The following is a 13,667-nucleotide window of genomic DNA, read 5'->3' on the forward strand; positions in this document are numbered from 1 at the left end:
AAACAGTTATTTATGCTACGGCATAGACTGTCTTGTCACCCTGAACTTGTAGTACTTACCTAATGCCTTTCAAAAATTCTTGACATTTGCTGAGGCCAGCGTTACTCACCCTACACCTTGAATATATGACATAGAAGGGCTTAGCCTGTGATGAAGAAAACAGAGCTGGGAATGTCATCCTGACAACCGAGTTGTTCTAAGATAGGTGTTTTGTTTTGAGAGAGAACAAAGCAAAGCAAGGTGAGCAGCAGAAGCTCGGATGCAGAACTAATGATTAAAAAGAACCTTCACAGTGTAAGTTTGATTTCCATAACAGAGAAGACATCAGCCACACAGAGCAGAAGTGATGCAATATTTGGTGGGGCCTAGTCCAATCTCATCCTACCAGAGGTAGATGGTGCATCTTTGTCAAGAAACACTATGGTCAACAGAGCTGGAAGAAATTGTCACAGGAGTAACACCCAGAATCAACGGGAGTAAGCTGAGTCTTATTTACCTAGACAACAAGGAAGTTTTTGAGACAGCATCATACAAAAGGCTGATTCATATGAGAGGATTACTACAATTTGCTCTAAAGCATGATGCTTTCATTCTCAGTTGGGAAGTAATTTATTGATTATAAAATGACATTGAGGTTTTCTCCTGCAAAACTTTCCACGTAGAAAGACATTTCGAGGGATTGTCATTTGGATTTCTGCTGAGTCCAGTTTAGTGTATCTCAGGTGAAGACATCTGCAATAACATAACTGGGGAGGAAGATGATTGGATCCTCAACATGCAGAAGCGGTGTTTAAGAACCAAATTTTAAGAAACGGTTCATATGTATGAAAGCAGGTCAAATAACAAATGTATGGATTTGAATGGAGAGGTGCAGTGAATGAGCATGATACTGAGAGCAAAACCACACGTCTAAAACAGGCCCTTCAAAGCACCACACCAGCCACAGGCAAGGCGGGTAGAACAGTAACTTCCCGTCACAGAGCTTAAAAACGGTGAAAAACTCTGTGTCCTGCAAGACATGGGACGTGAACCAGTTTTGCTCAGCAAGAACCACAGTTCCATAGTGTCCTCTTCCTGGATATTATGTACCCACACACCCATTGCCTGGGGAACTCTACAAGTGAGAGAACAGACAGTACGTTGCCAGATCTACCCTTTGTTGAATATTAAATTATATCAGGGGCAATGGAAGTCAGCATCACTGTAGCAGATACCCAGCCACTGGAGCCTTGCCCACTGGTTAAGATATAGCTTGAGACAGTGCCCTACTAAATCACCCCGGCATGAGCCAGTGGTAGGGCAAAGCAGCCACCTGGTCACCTTCTTTGCAAGGGGGGCTCCACTTCAAGCTGTGCTTGCTTTCACTTTGTTTCCTGTGTTTAACATACAAAAGCATGTAAAGTACAGGTCCTGCAGTGAAGAAGAGAGAGAGAGAGAGTTTTTTGTTTTCTGCTGGAAATCAAGAATTGGTTTCACCAGAAAGAAAGTTGTTCCAGTGCCATATAGGGCCAACTAGCAAGGAAATGACTTCTAATCTATCGTGCTTGTTATCAGCTCCCTTTAATCTGGAGGTTATTCTAGAGATGGAGAAGGTGCATTACCAGCAAACAGGGTGAGCCTGTGATCCTGGGTACTCAGAGGCTATTAAAACTGCAATCTTAAGAAGAATAAGGGTAAGGTCTATGATTACCCCAGAGCTTCTGTTAAATTAGATGCAGTCATGGTTTTCCTTCACCTTTAAGGCCCCTCTTCATGTGAAGGGAACTTTTATTACCAGCATCATCTTCATAATCTTGGGATGGAGGCTCATCTGGGGCTGGTGTCTTCCTAATCTTCATTAACTCTAATTTCATTATCACCTGTCCTGGAGTGACCCTGAGATCACTCACTACTGCTTTCTTTCTCCTCTGGGAAATGAATTTCTGTTTCTGTCCTCAGCTACTGAACTGCTTTTCTGAGCCCAGCGGCAAATAATTAATATCAGCAGTGTCCCCTTCATCTCTCACCAGTCTGGGTGCCCCACTCTGTCTTAAAAGCTCTGTTGGCTTCTTGACTCATCTTTCTGTTTCTGCTATATATGTTTTCAAAAACCTCTAGAATACTGGACTTGGCTCAATAGTCTTGCTTCATTCCTTGTATGAGCTTTACTCAATTTTTTTTTTAATTCCATCTAGTAACCTTCCTTTTCCCCACCTTCCCTTCCTTCCCTTGGAATTTGGTAGTGCTCAGACGTCTTTTGCATGACACAAGAACGAATTTTTCCAGTTAATCTTTCAAGTTCTTTGTATGTTCCCCCTCCCACAAAACAAGAGTGTTACAAAGGTGTGCTCGGGATGGTGGAGCATTGCCAGATTAAAGAAACAGAGCATGTTAAAGCTCTTCCCACGAAAGAAAGGATTCCACCAAAAAGTACAGAGGCCCCACCAGCTGCAGGAAAAGTTTTTTAAAAAGCAGACAGCCCACCTCCCTCCCCTGGCAGCGGTAGAGGGTGTTGTCATCCGACAGCACGGCAGGGCAATAACATTTTATTTCTGTCCCGTACCTAACTAATGGGGCTGTTTGGCACTGAACAGAAATAAACGGGGCTGTGCAGGCGGACTGAGGGAGGAGAGAAAGGGAAAGAAACCTTTTCTTCAGCTCTGTGTCTTTGACAAACATCTGAGGTAATAAACAGGGAGTTTTATGAGCTAATTGCATTTTAATCAATTTGAGCTCTTAACTGCATTGGAGAGGCTGCTAACTTATATTAGATTCATGCCCGGTTTTACACTGAATCCTCACCAACAGCAGCTTTATTATAACAAATCTTCCGCTGCTACCATCAATGAGGGCTATTGCTCCTGAGGAGCGGGCGGGCAAGGAGACCTCGGCAGAACAAAAACAAAGAGGAAGAGCAGGATCCTGTGCATAAACACGGGGAAAATGGAGCGATTGTGCCGCACGGCGTGAGGCGAGGGGGAAGTTCAGCAGCTGGCAGCAACCCGCAGCCACCGGCCTTTGGAGAAAGAAATCCTGGCACGAGGGATTTAGAAGAGCCCAATAAAAATGCAGACGTAAATGCAGAAAGCTCCCTCCTCGCGCTCGCGTGCGTGTGTCCACACAACCGGCATACGTTAAGCCTTTAAATGAACATTTGGCCACGGGAACAGTAGCTATGGCAATACGCAGGCATGAATTTATGTACTGTATGTACATATCGCACAGAAAAGCTCTTCGTTTCTGAACTGGACTGGCAGCTGCTGAAATTTTCCCCTTCGCTTTCCCTAAGGTCTCAGGTGTGGGATTCATGAGCCAGTGTCTCAGCTAGAACAGGTGTCTATCGCTGTGTAAATAGCAATTAGGCCCAAATTTCAGACTTTTTTCAAATCCCTATCTGAGGAAAAGCCCAGGAATAAATAGTTGCTGTAACGGCCAGGGGTATTGTGTAGCATTATAGCCTCCAGCTGGGCTATTACATACTATAGACGGGTGAAGAATACAAGCACCTGACAGATGTGTTCTGTTAGCTTCATTAGAAAAGAAACAAAGAAACTCCTCAATTAATAGCAGTGGAGCCAAAGGGAAGGGGGGTGCGGGAGGGAGGAATCATAGCCTGTTATTTAAACAGAGTCAGGGAGCCTTTCACTGATGGCTTAATATGATTCATTAATAAAAACAGCTTTTTGAATGCCCAGTTTAAGTCAAAAGAAATCACTAGCGTGTTGGGTTGTTTTTTTTCTTTTCCTTTTTTTTTTTCTTTTTTTTTTTCCTGGTGGTGGTGGTGTGTGGTTTTTTTCCCATCAAAAGAAGGGCAAAATGACAAACTGGAGTTGTTGAATTCATCTGGTGTGATACTGCTCCTTCTCCAGCCTCCTTTTCACGGGGTGTTTGTCCCTCGGTGGTGGTGCAGTCCTCAAAATGGACTGGGTCACACTGACTTTGGGTAAGAAATGTGCAGAAACATCCTGAGTCTCACCCAGGAAGCTTTAATGATTTAAAAGTGTCAAAATAGAGCTCTTCATGTAATGGGTGTCAGATGTGTCTAGAAAGTCACACCTTTTTGTCACAATATGTTATTCCTGGTTTAAGGGTCTGAATAACTGGTAGAGCCATGTTGAGTGCAGTCCTGTGCATCTCCTCTTCAAAAGCAATGGAGTTCACATCTCTTTATTTAATGCAGTTTTAATCAGAATAAATGTGTATGCAAATATTATTGTACTGCAGCTTTTTCTTGTGCACAGGCATAGGAAAGGGCAGAGAATCCTGTGGCTGGCTACATAAACCAAGCCTCTGCTGTTGCTTAAATGAGGATGAAGCCATCACCACCTTGTTATAACAAACAACAAATACAGTGTGATTCTTAAGCTGCAGTGCTTGCTGCTGTCGCTGGTAGTAGCAGGAACTATCTTGCCAACACACATCTGAAAGAGAGGGAGGCATTTCAAGCATTTGCGAGTTCAGGGAGCTTGCAATGTAAAACTGTGCTGGAGGATTTTAAAGATGAAGAAATTGTTGCAGTACCTCCATAGGGTGGTGTAAAATAAGTGGGAGGGAAAGGATAATTCAGCTTCTGAGAGTAAGGAAGGAGCCATGTGCTAGAAGTAGCCATCTTTTGCACCCTTACCTCCCAGGCTAGCCAAGAGAAGGCACTGCCAGGTTTACCAGCCTCCAACAGCACAAGGGGATGACAATTGTGTGGTTTTTGCACAGCGACTGCTGGATCCATGTGGTACAAGTGTGGTGGTAGCAAAGGTGGTGTGCTGAGCTGGTGGGCTGATTTGATGAGATGTATTGCAGAAAGATGGAGCAGACAGGAAATACCTATCAACTCCTTTCACATATTTCCCTGGAAGTTGTTTCCCCCAGTGCATTAACTGAGGTTTTGTCAAGCCTGCCTCTAAATGAACTGAATGATGGGTCTTCCATCACTTCCCAAGGGACAGTCATCCACAACCAAATAGATCTCACTGTCAAGAAGATTTCTTTTATCTATTCAGCCTAATTTTTCCTATTCTTAATTTCATCCCATTGCTCTTAGTTAAACCCACTCCCATTGTCCTAAATAATTCACCTCCCTCAGGAATTTACCCCCTCCAATTATTTGTAGTCCATTCTTTTGTCCCACTGTAGTCTTCACTTAGCTAAGCTATCTATATTTAATTCTTTTAATCTCTCTTCATAAATTAGTCCCTCCAGCCAGAGAGGGGAACGGCGTATTTGAGACATTATTCAGTGGTGAGCTCGGATACTCCGTTGCATTCTGGGGATATCTAGAGCATGGAAAATGCCTAGGGGAGGCCTAAACATTCATGTTATTACTTTTTTTTTTTTTCCCCAAGCGTTTGAACTGCCATACACAAAGTGATATTTCTGAAGGAGAAAAGTATAACCAAAGATCTCTGTTTCATTTTCCCTTTTCTGTACCACTGTTGTAAATGTCTGCTTTGTCCTTAGTTAATAACCTCCATCACCAGCTGGCCAGCTCTTCCTTACAAGCTTTGCCTTCCTTTACACCCTAACCTAGGAACTTTGTATCTGGGAGAAAAGTAGAAAACCAGCCAGTCAGTGAAATAATAGGTTAAACTATATATGATAATACACAAATGTACATCTGTTGCAATGTGCTGGAGCTTTTTTCCACTAGGGCAGAAGAAGCTTTTTACTGGTGATAGTTGGTATCCTTGTAACAAAAAAAAAAAAAAAAACACAGCTTTTCTAACACACATAAATCCCAGTGAATTAGAGAGCACCGTGTGTCTCCGTTTTCTTACTCTATAGACAGAATCAGACAATAACTACATTCCTGTTCTTCCCACCCAAAACAAATGATTTGGAGTATTCAAACTTACAAGTTAGATACAAGCTAGGAACTGGTGTGTTTGAATTGTTGATTTCCTTCCTAAGAACAGTTTGTACAACAGAGCTGATAGCAAAGTCTTCCTTTTAGGGGAATGATATACAATTATGTCTTACATTCACATGCTGCAAATTGCTCTTAGTTCAATTGTACTCTACACCTGAAGAAATTGAAGTGATTTAGATTGGACAGTGAGCATGGTGCAGTCTTTGAACCAGCTTTTTAAAATAAAAATAGTAATTATTATTAATACTTTTAGTTCGTGGCACTTTTCATATGTAGCTTGAATACTACCTTATCAGCAAGTGGAATTTCATACTAAAGTTTATATCCTACTACAGTCTTAAGGTAACTATTAGTATTTGTTAAAGGGACTGCAACAATATTTGACTTTTGCATTGAAAAGGGATTTTCAACTGCTTTAAATAGTCAAAGACTTAGAATGACTGGGTCTGTGCACTGAAATGATTTAAATATCTAAAGGAGAAATGCAGAATCCAACACATGAACCAGTGCCCATAATTGGCTCTGATATTTCAACAATTTATTTATTTTTCTCTACAGCTGACTTAATACCATAAAATGGATTCAATACTTGCCAAAATGACTATTACAAAAAAAAAAAAAAAGTCAATTCATATTTGGGTCATGCAAACCCGAAAAACATTAGAGATCAATAAATGATGTCTTCTGGAGGATATGAAAATAAACAGACCTGCATTCCATGTGAACCATCTCAATCTTTAATCCATCTGTGTTGTGTTTTTTTTTTTTTCCCTCTTTGCATTGTGGTAACACTTAGGATTCCCCTTTATGGGCTTGGATACTTCTGGGTATAAATGGTGTACAAGCATGAAACCCCAAATAATCCTTACCTCAAATATGTTTACATTAAGTAATGTATTTGGAGCAGGAGGAAGCTGGGGATGTGTGTGCACATGCACAGAAAATGAAAAAAAAATAGTGGAGTGCACAAGATGTTCTAATAATAGATCCTTCCTTCCCTTGTTCTGTATCTTCCACCTCAAGGCCTACTTTTCTGCTCAGTGACCAGAGTGATGGCTTAATGAGGCTGATGGTTGCTACCTCCAGAGTCAGGAGATGCCCATGGAGAAGACTTCATCCATGAATTGTGAGAGTCTCAATTCCTTCCCTCTCGAGTCCTAGGGTCAATCTCCTAATGTGCGATCACCCCATATTCAATGGTTTTGCTCCAAAAGAGAGGAGAAGCATACATTTACTTCTTTTGCTATGTTTATGGGTCAACTTCAGTGCAAAAAGAGAATATACACAGCCTAGAAAGTCTATTTTAATCTCTGCGTTTGTTATATTTTCTTCTTTCATCATACTGCATTGCAAATTATTCTAGTTCTATTTCTCTGGTGTATTAAACTAGTGCATTGCCAAGTCTCAGCTCTCCGTTCAGGTTCTGGCATCAAAGCCTTAGGCCAATTTTATTTCATTTGTATTTGCTGTCAGAGCAATGTCTTTATTCTAAAATGCCCTTCTCATATCAACTTCTCAGGTGGCTTGACAGAAGTAGAAAGTGTTAGGAAGAAAGCCCTCCCCCATTGCAGTCTGCAGTACCGCTTTAATGTTTTTACCCTCTCTGGTGGGGGGATGTAGAGCACTCTTCTATAAAATGGAGTGCAGGGTGCCATTTAGCAATGAAGGGTATTTTCTTCCGATCTTAGCTAAGCACTTGACCTGTTCATACACCCTTGCCATTTTATATATGCATATGTGCTTATACAGATAAAGATGCACATATACTTATATAAAACACACACTTTTTTAAAAACAGTCATGCTGCTGTTGCTCAGGGCTAATTTTTAACAGCATTTATTTTCAACTGCTAGTGGCACATTCATTTAATCACAAGCAAAATTTTAGTAAAGCAGGGTGAAAATCTATCACGTCAAATTATGATGACAATGCAGTGCAGTGAAGCTGAGGCTTAAACTGGGACTGGCGGTGTTTTGCTTGTGGCCATCAAGGATTGTGATGGAGCTGTGCTCCAAATTTCTTTTTTTTTTTAATGTGTGGCAGAAAAGTGATTTGAACTGGATGACAAGAAGCCCAAATCATTTTGCCATATCAAATACCATCAAGAATCCACCTGAGGATGGAAGTATTCGATGTCAAAGGTAACTCCAGAATTAGGGAAGGTAAGGACTGTTATAAACGGGACACCTATAAGCAGGATGTGTCTTGCTATAAATGGGACACCACAGGACGTGGGGAGGCATAAAGAAAATTTATCGTCTGGCATTGCACTTTAAGCAGTAAATGTACTTGATAATGACAGTTTTTAGTCTTCATATTGATGTTCCCTATTGTGTCTTGCAATGGACACTTCTGATTCTGACATTTTTATTCACCAAGCAAATATATGCAAAAAAATTTTAAATGTATGCTGTCTATAAAATCACACGCCCTTAAACAGAAATAACCAAACATTAAAAATCCACTTGCAGACATACACATCTGTCTGTAGCATCCACATATTGATGACACTGAGGACAATGAAATCCCTGGGTCATGTACTTTTACAAAGATCCTTATAAGCAGCAGTGCTGCCTGTGGTGCAAAGGGAACAATGTAATATCACAATCCCCTTCATCCGCTCTTCTCAGAAATAATGATTCTCACCTCTTCTCTTCTCTATAAAATAATGATTTGGTTTGCACAAAATACAGACACCTCCACAAATACAAACACATGTATGCATGTTTTGAAGGATACTCCCTTTCTAGTGTTTTGTTTTGGATGGTTTTATCTGTGCACTCACTGGTTTAGGTCAGAACAATGGGCTTCTCAGCTGTGGAATGTGCATGCTGAAACCAGCCACTGGATGAGACCTCCGCACCAACGCACTGAGCCCCACCAGAGGATTCGAAAAAAATCTATTCTAAGAAAATCATCACTACATTTAGGATCCCACAAAATGTCATGCCTGAGGAGTGGAGTATTTCAGAAAGTAATTGATCTAAGCCAATGTTTCAACATCAACAGTCAGGGAAAAAAATCTCTGTTCACTGTACTGATAAGTGATCACGGCTGATTGCTCCCATGTCCGCGGTGACAACTAAACAGTTCTCAAAAATGTTAACAACTTCCAGTAATATTTTTCTTTGACAGCTCTGAGACAAGCTTTTTCATTCATTCAGTTTTCTCTGAAAATTTATGCAAAAATTATGGGTGAGTGAAACCTGCATTTTTCTATGCTTGCTTTTACTCCTCCCCAGTTTTTCTCCATTCTTTATGGGAATAACAAGTTGAGGTGAAAAAAGAAACAACAACAACAGAAAAATAAAACTATCAAAGCACTTTCCAGTAAAGTAACAATGGAAAACTGTGAAAGCAAAAGCATTGGTGATTTTTTTCCAATTTTGTTGAAGACCTATTTTTGCCACAGACCAGGGAAGAGCAGAAACCTCTCTGAGGTCTACCTAGATATTACTCTCTGGATATATACTCATATTTAGATACTATAATGACAGGTGTGAGAGAAGAGAGATTTTTAAAGCAACAGGATGAGAAAACTACAGGAGTGAATCAAATTTTCTTTCTCTGAGTGTAGTATGCATTTATACTATTATCTCTTTATATGTTATTCATACGATGTTTTGATGTGCTGCAAATTATAGAACACTTAAAACACTAATTTAAAAAAAAAAAAAAAAAGCTTTCCCTGCCTCTCTCTCTCACTTTCTCACACACTTATTTTCTGTCCAATAACTTTCCAGTGATGATTAGAAGAACATATTCTCACAGCTTTCCAAGCTGTGACTATACATTGAAGGGCACTCCTGTAGCTACTTCTACCAGGATTGTACAGGTGTTGACAGTGACATTTTTACATTTCTTTTCTGGCCCTTATACTTTTCTGTCTGCTGCATTTAAGGCTGTACACTCAGAGGGAAATCTAGAAAACACAAATTTATCTGTGTCTATAGGAAAAAAATACATTTTGAAATATTTTTTCACACATACAACATAGCAACCAGAAACCATGGTTTTAAATCAATTAAGTAGCACCATTTTAGTCACGTCACATCAAAAATTTGAGAAACTGGATCTGGGTAATGGAAATTTATTGTTGTTATGATACAAGTCAATGACCGTATTAGGCCTAAAATCAGTTTATCACAAAGCAAACTGTATCTCCCAAGCATCCTGTTCCGTACAAATTAAACACATCCAGAGCTAAGGTTCTGCATGAAAACTGAGGCTTTGGAAGTTACACCAGATGAAATCTCATTTCATTAATACTACCCTGCCACAGATCTGGCTCTGTTAATTTCTGGACAAGACTGCTTATGACATTTCTCAGAGCAGCAGAGCAGTAAATGGGCAACAGGAACAGTCTCGTCACCAACTTTGCAAGCACGAAGGGTTTGGGGGAAACAGGTATTCATAGTTTGCACACAGCTGCACATAGGAGGATTTTCAACAGGCAGAGCAACAGCCGGGGCTGTCTTATAAAAAAAGCCCAGACATCTACATACTCTTGAGAAGCACTTTTTCTCCGTGCTGGTTCTGCATATCTGAATGCCCCTGTTCAAGGCACATAAAGAGTTGCTGAGGGACTCAGTGGAGAAGCAAGGTGCCACAGGGAGTCACGAGCATTGAGGAAGGACATCACCATGAGGATAGTGCTTGGACAAGGGACAGGAGTTGGAGGCAAGTTGGTCCACTGGAACAGGCTGAGGGGGAAAGATGGAAGCAGGCGGAAACACCTGGGAGAGCCTTTGCTGGGATCTGGTTTGAGGCAAGGGTGGTTCACAAGTGCTGTGTTTCCAAAGACGACAGAAACAGAAGCCAGGCCCACCAAAGTGGTAGGCGATCCTGGGGCACATCACGGGCAGCTACACGCTAGCGTGGGGTTCATAGTAACACCACACTCACCAAGTTTGTGCTCTCTTGGCAGGTGTGTGCAATTCTGCACTGGGCGAAACTGGTGTGCCCACAAGACCCTGGGGACTAAGCAGAACATAAGTGACATTCTGTTGTATTATCAAAGCACTTGGCCTGCACTGTTCCCATATGGTTTCCACAACACACACCAAGCTCATTAGGGTTAAGAATGGCAAAAGACTAAGATAATGCTGGTGCTGCTTACCCAGATCCTCCTGCCAGGGAAAGAAGAGGCAGAACAAACACTGGTGAGTTTATCAGAAACAAGAGATGATTTATTGAGAAAGTGTCCAACAATTACTCCTTTGAAGAAAGCTGGCACCTCGCCCCTGCAACAGTGCCTCTTACAATCTGCTCCAAAATTAGATAAGCAAATCCCTCCTGGCCTTGTCCCACCAGGAAGAGTGTCAGTCTACCGCATCCATGAACCCTGAACCTTAAGTACATGATATAAAGTGACAATTGATAGTCGATAGTATTGGCTGACCCACTCAATGAAGCTAATTGCACAACAGGAAACATCCTGTTTCAGTTCATCATTGTGTAATTCAATGCTATATTATTAGAGATATGAGGAAAGTTTCCATAGGAAGAGAAATTGAAAAGAACAGAGCTTCTAGCTTAGAGAAGTAACAAAAACAGGGCCTCACTAGCCTATGTGACACACACACACAAAAAGGAATAAATCTACTTTTGTGCTATCTACTGTTTCTCATAATGAAAGAACAAGAGATAGCAAAAAAAAAAAAAAAGGCATTCAGTTGAAAATGATAAAAGGATTTATTTATTTGTATACAACAGGCAAATAACTTTTGGAGCTAACTGTCAACAAATATGACTGAAGAAAAAAAAAAAAACAAAAAACAACAGTATGATTAGGAGTTTATCTGGATATTAAGAATATGTGCCATTACAAAACTAACCCACCAAGCTATAGGTTTTTCTCCTGCAGTCAGTGAACTCAACCAACAACACTGTTGAGTATTCCAGTAATACTTTGTTATATTCAGACTGAAGATTTAAAAGGACTCACTGAAAATCACTGAAAAATCACAATCATAAAACATTTGATGTCTTGTAAGTCCACCTTGCTGACCATATGAATAAAATAATCAGATGACAAACAAGACAGACTGAGAAAATAATTGGTTGACAAATACTCTATTGTTTTTCTACTCTAAACTTTGTTCTGACAATCCCTTGGTACAATAAAAACAAAGCAAAACAAAATAAAACAAAAAACTGTACATTACTTGGCTTTTTTTTTTCTTTCATGAAAAGATGTTTTACTTTTTTGTAGTATATTTACATTACGATCATTTAACAGACATCTCAAGCTACATCTTAGCATAGATTTGCTCTATTTATTACAAAGTACTATTTGGGCCCTCTGAAAGATGGCCAAGGCTCAAATGATCCTGATGTTCTGTCTCATCTGGGTTACCTGAAAGTACAGCCAGGCAGTCTATTCCCTGTCTACAAAGATTTTAACCTATGTTTTCTGAGGTTTAGTTCATTCTCGTGAATAAATACTAGGCATTTTCTGCACATGGGAAAAGTGAGTGGAGTGAGGTTCAACAGAGAAAGGTGGAGATCCTGGTCTGCTTTGCTGACACCAGAAAGCAGAAGCGAGCCCAAATACATTCAGTATTGGATGCTGACTCCAGTGCCACCACAGTTTAGGAGTTTCCAGCAGAGTTTAACTTGTCTTTCTAATAAGGTGTTTGGCTGATGGGTCTTACAGTTTCATCATTGCAAATGGGTGCCAAACTTAATTCCAGCCTTGAACTGACTTATTGTTAAATTCACAAGGTGAGCTACTCCATGTCTAACTGATTAAAATTCAAAGTCGATGGGATGCTTCTTCTGCAATCTGCATCTAACTTCAGGCTTGTGTTTCCCAAAACACAACTTCAAGACAGGGGTTAAAAATGGAGGAAGCTATTGCAAAATATGTACTGCAGTTCATTTTACATGCCTAAGCCTGTGAAATACCTTCACTAATCTACCTCATACTTTCTGTCAAGCAGTTCTACTAGATTTGTTAAAAAACACATATGCAAATTTTAGGTTGGAAAACTTTTTCAGGAAGTTGAACATAAGGGGTATCAAAATAAGACTCGATTACAAAAAGACATTAATTCAACTGCAACTGCTTCATAATTCAGAGTATTAAATTAATGCTTTATGAGCACATTACCTACAAGATAATGTAAATGCCACAACAAACTGAAATACAGAGATAGGGACTGCTCAGGGGTTCGGCTTGAATGTTGTCCACAGAGGTTTTATTAATCAGAACAAAAAGCTCAGTCTGACCTTTGTCAGTTGGTTCAAGGCAGGGAATCTTCCTGAAAGACCACAGAAATGCCTCTGGCGGTTCTTGCCAAAGCCAAGCAGCTACCCCTGCTCTAGCCAGAGGGCTAGGTCAGACCTTCCTGCACCACACCGTCGTTGCTGCTGTGCCAGATCAGCAGGCTGTCCCTGCAAAGCCACCACCACACGCTGGTACCCACCAAGCCCAGCTGAACAGCAGCCTGTGCCTGTCACACAGGAAAACCAAAAGCCAAAGCTCTGTGTTTCTGGCAACGTCCCCAGCACGCTGCGAGGCTCACACACGCTTTGCAGTGCAGCACGGAGACATTTCAGTCCCGTGCCGTACCCTTTGGCTGAGCCACACGAGCCAGAGCGCACTGAATTCCCACCCTGCTTCCTTCCAGTTTTGCATTTTCCAGCACACACAACAAGAACAGCTGGATCAGGAACAAGCGGAGAATTGCTTTTTAGTAATGTTACAAATGTTAACCTAAACAAACTAACAAACCGAAACCCAGAGCAGCAGTAATAGAGATGAAGCCATGGCACTTTATCATAATTCCATCTAGCAAGATGGGAAATTTTTGTCAATATG

The 13,667-nt window shown here is 40.8% G+C and overlaps 1 long non-coding RNA gene across 1 annotated transcript in view; it reads right to left on the minus strand.

Annotated features, from left to right (window-relative positions):
* Window positions 1-13,464, minus strand: part of LOC310895457 — a 29,855-nt gene extending 16,391 nt beyond the window's left edge. The window contains exon 1 of the long non-coding RNA XR_014580704.1: window positions 13,076-13,464. This is a non-coding gene — a long non-coding RNA (uncharacterized lncRNA). The remainder of the gene's footprint in view (window positions 1-13,075) is intronic.
* Window positions 13,465-13,667: the final 203 nt, after the last annotated feature.

Source organism: Anser anser, assembly GCF_964211835.1.
Source record: "Anser anser genome assembly, chromosome: 2".
Lineage (NCBI taxonomy): Eukaryota > Metazoa > Chordata > Aves > Anseriformes > Anatidae > Anser > Anser anser.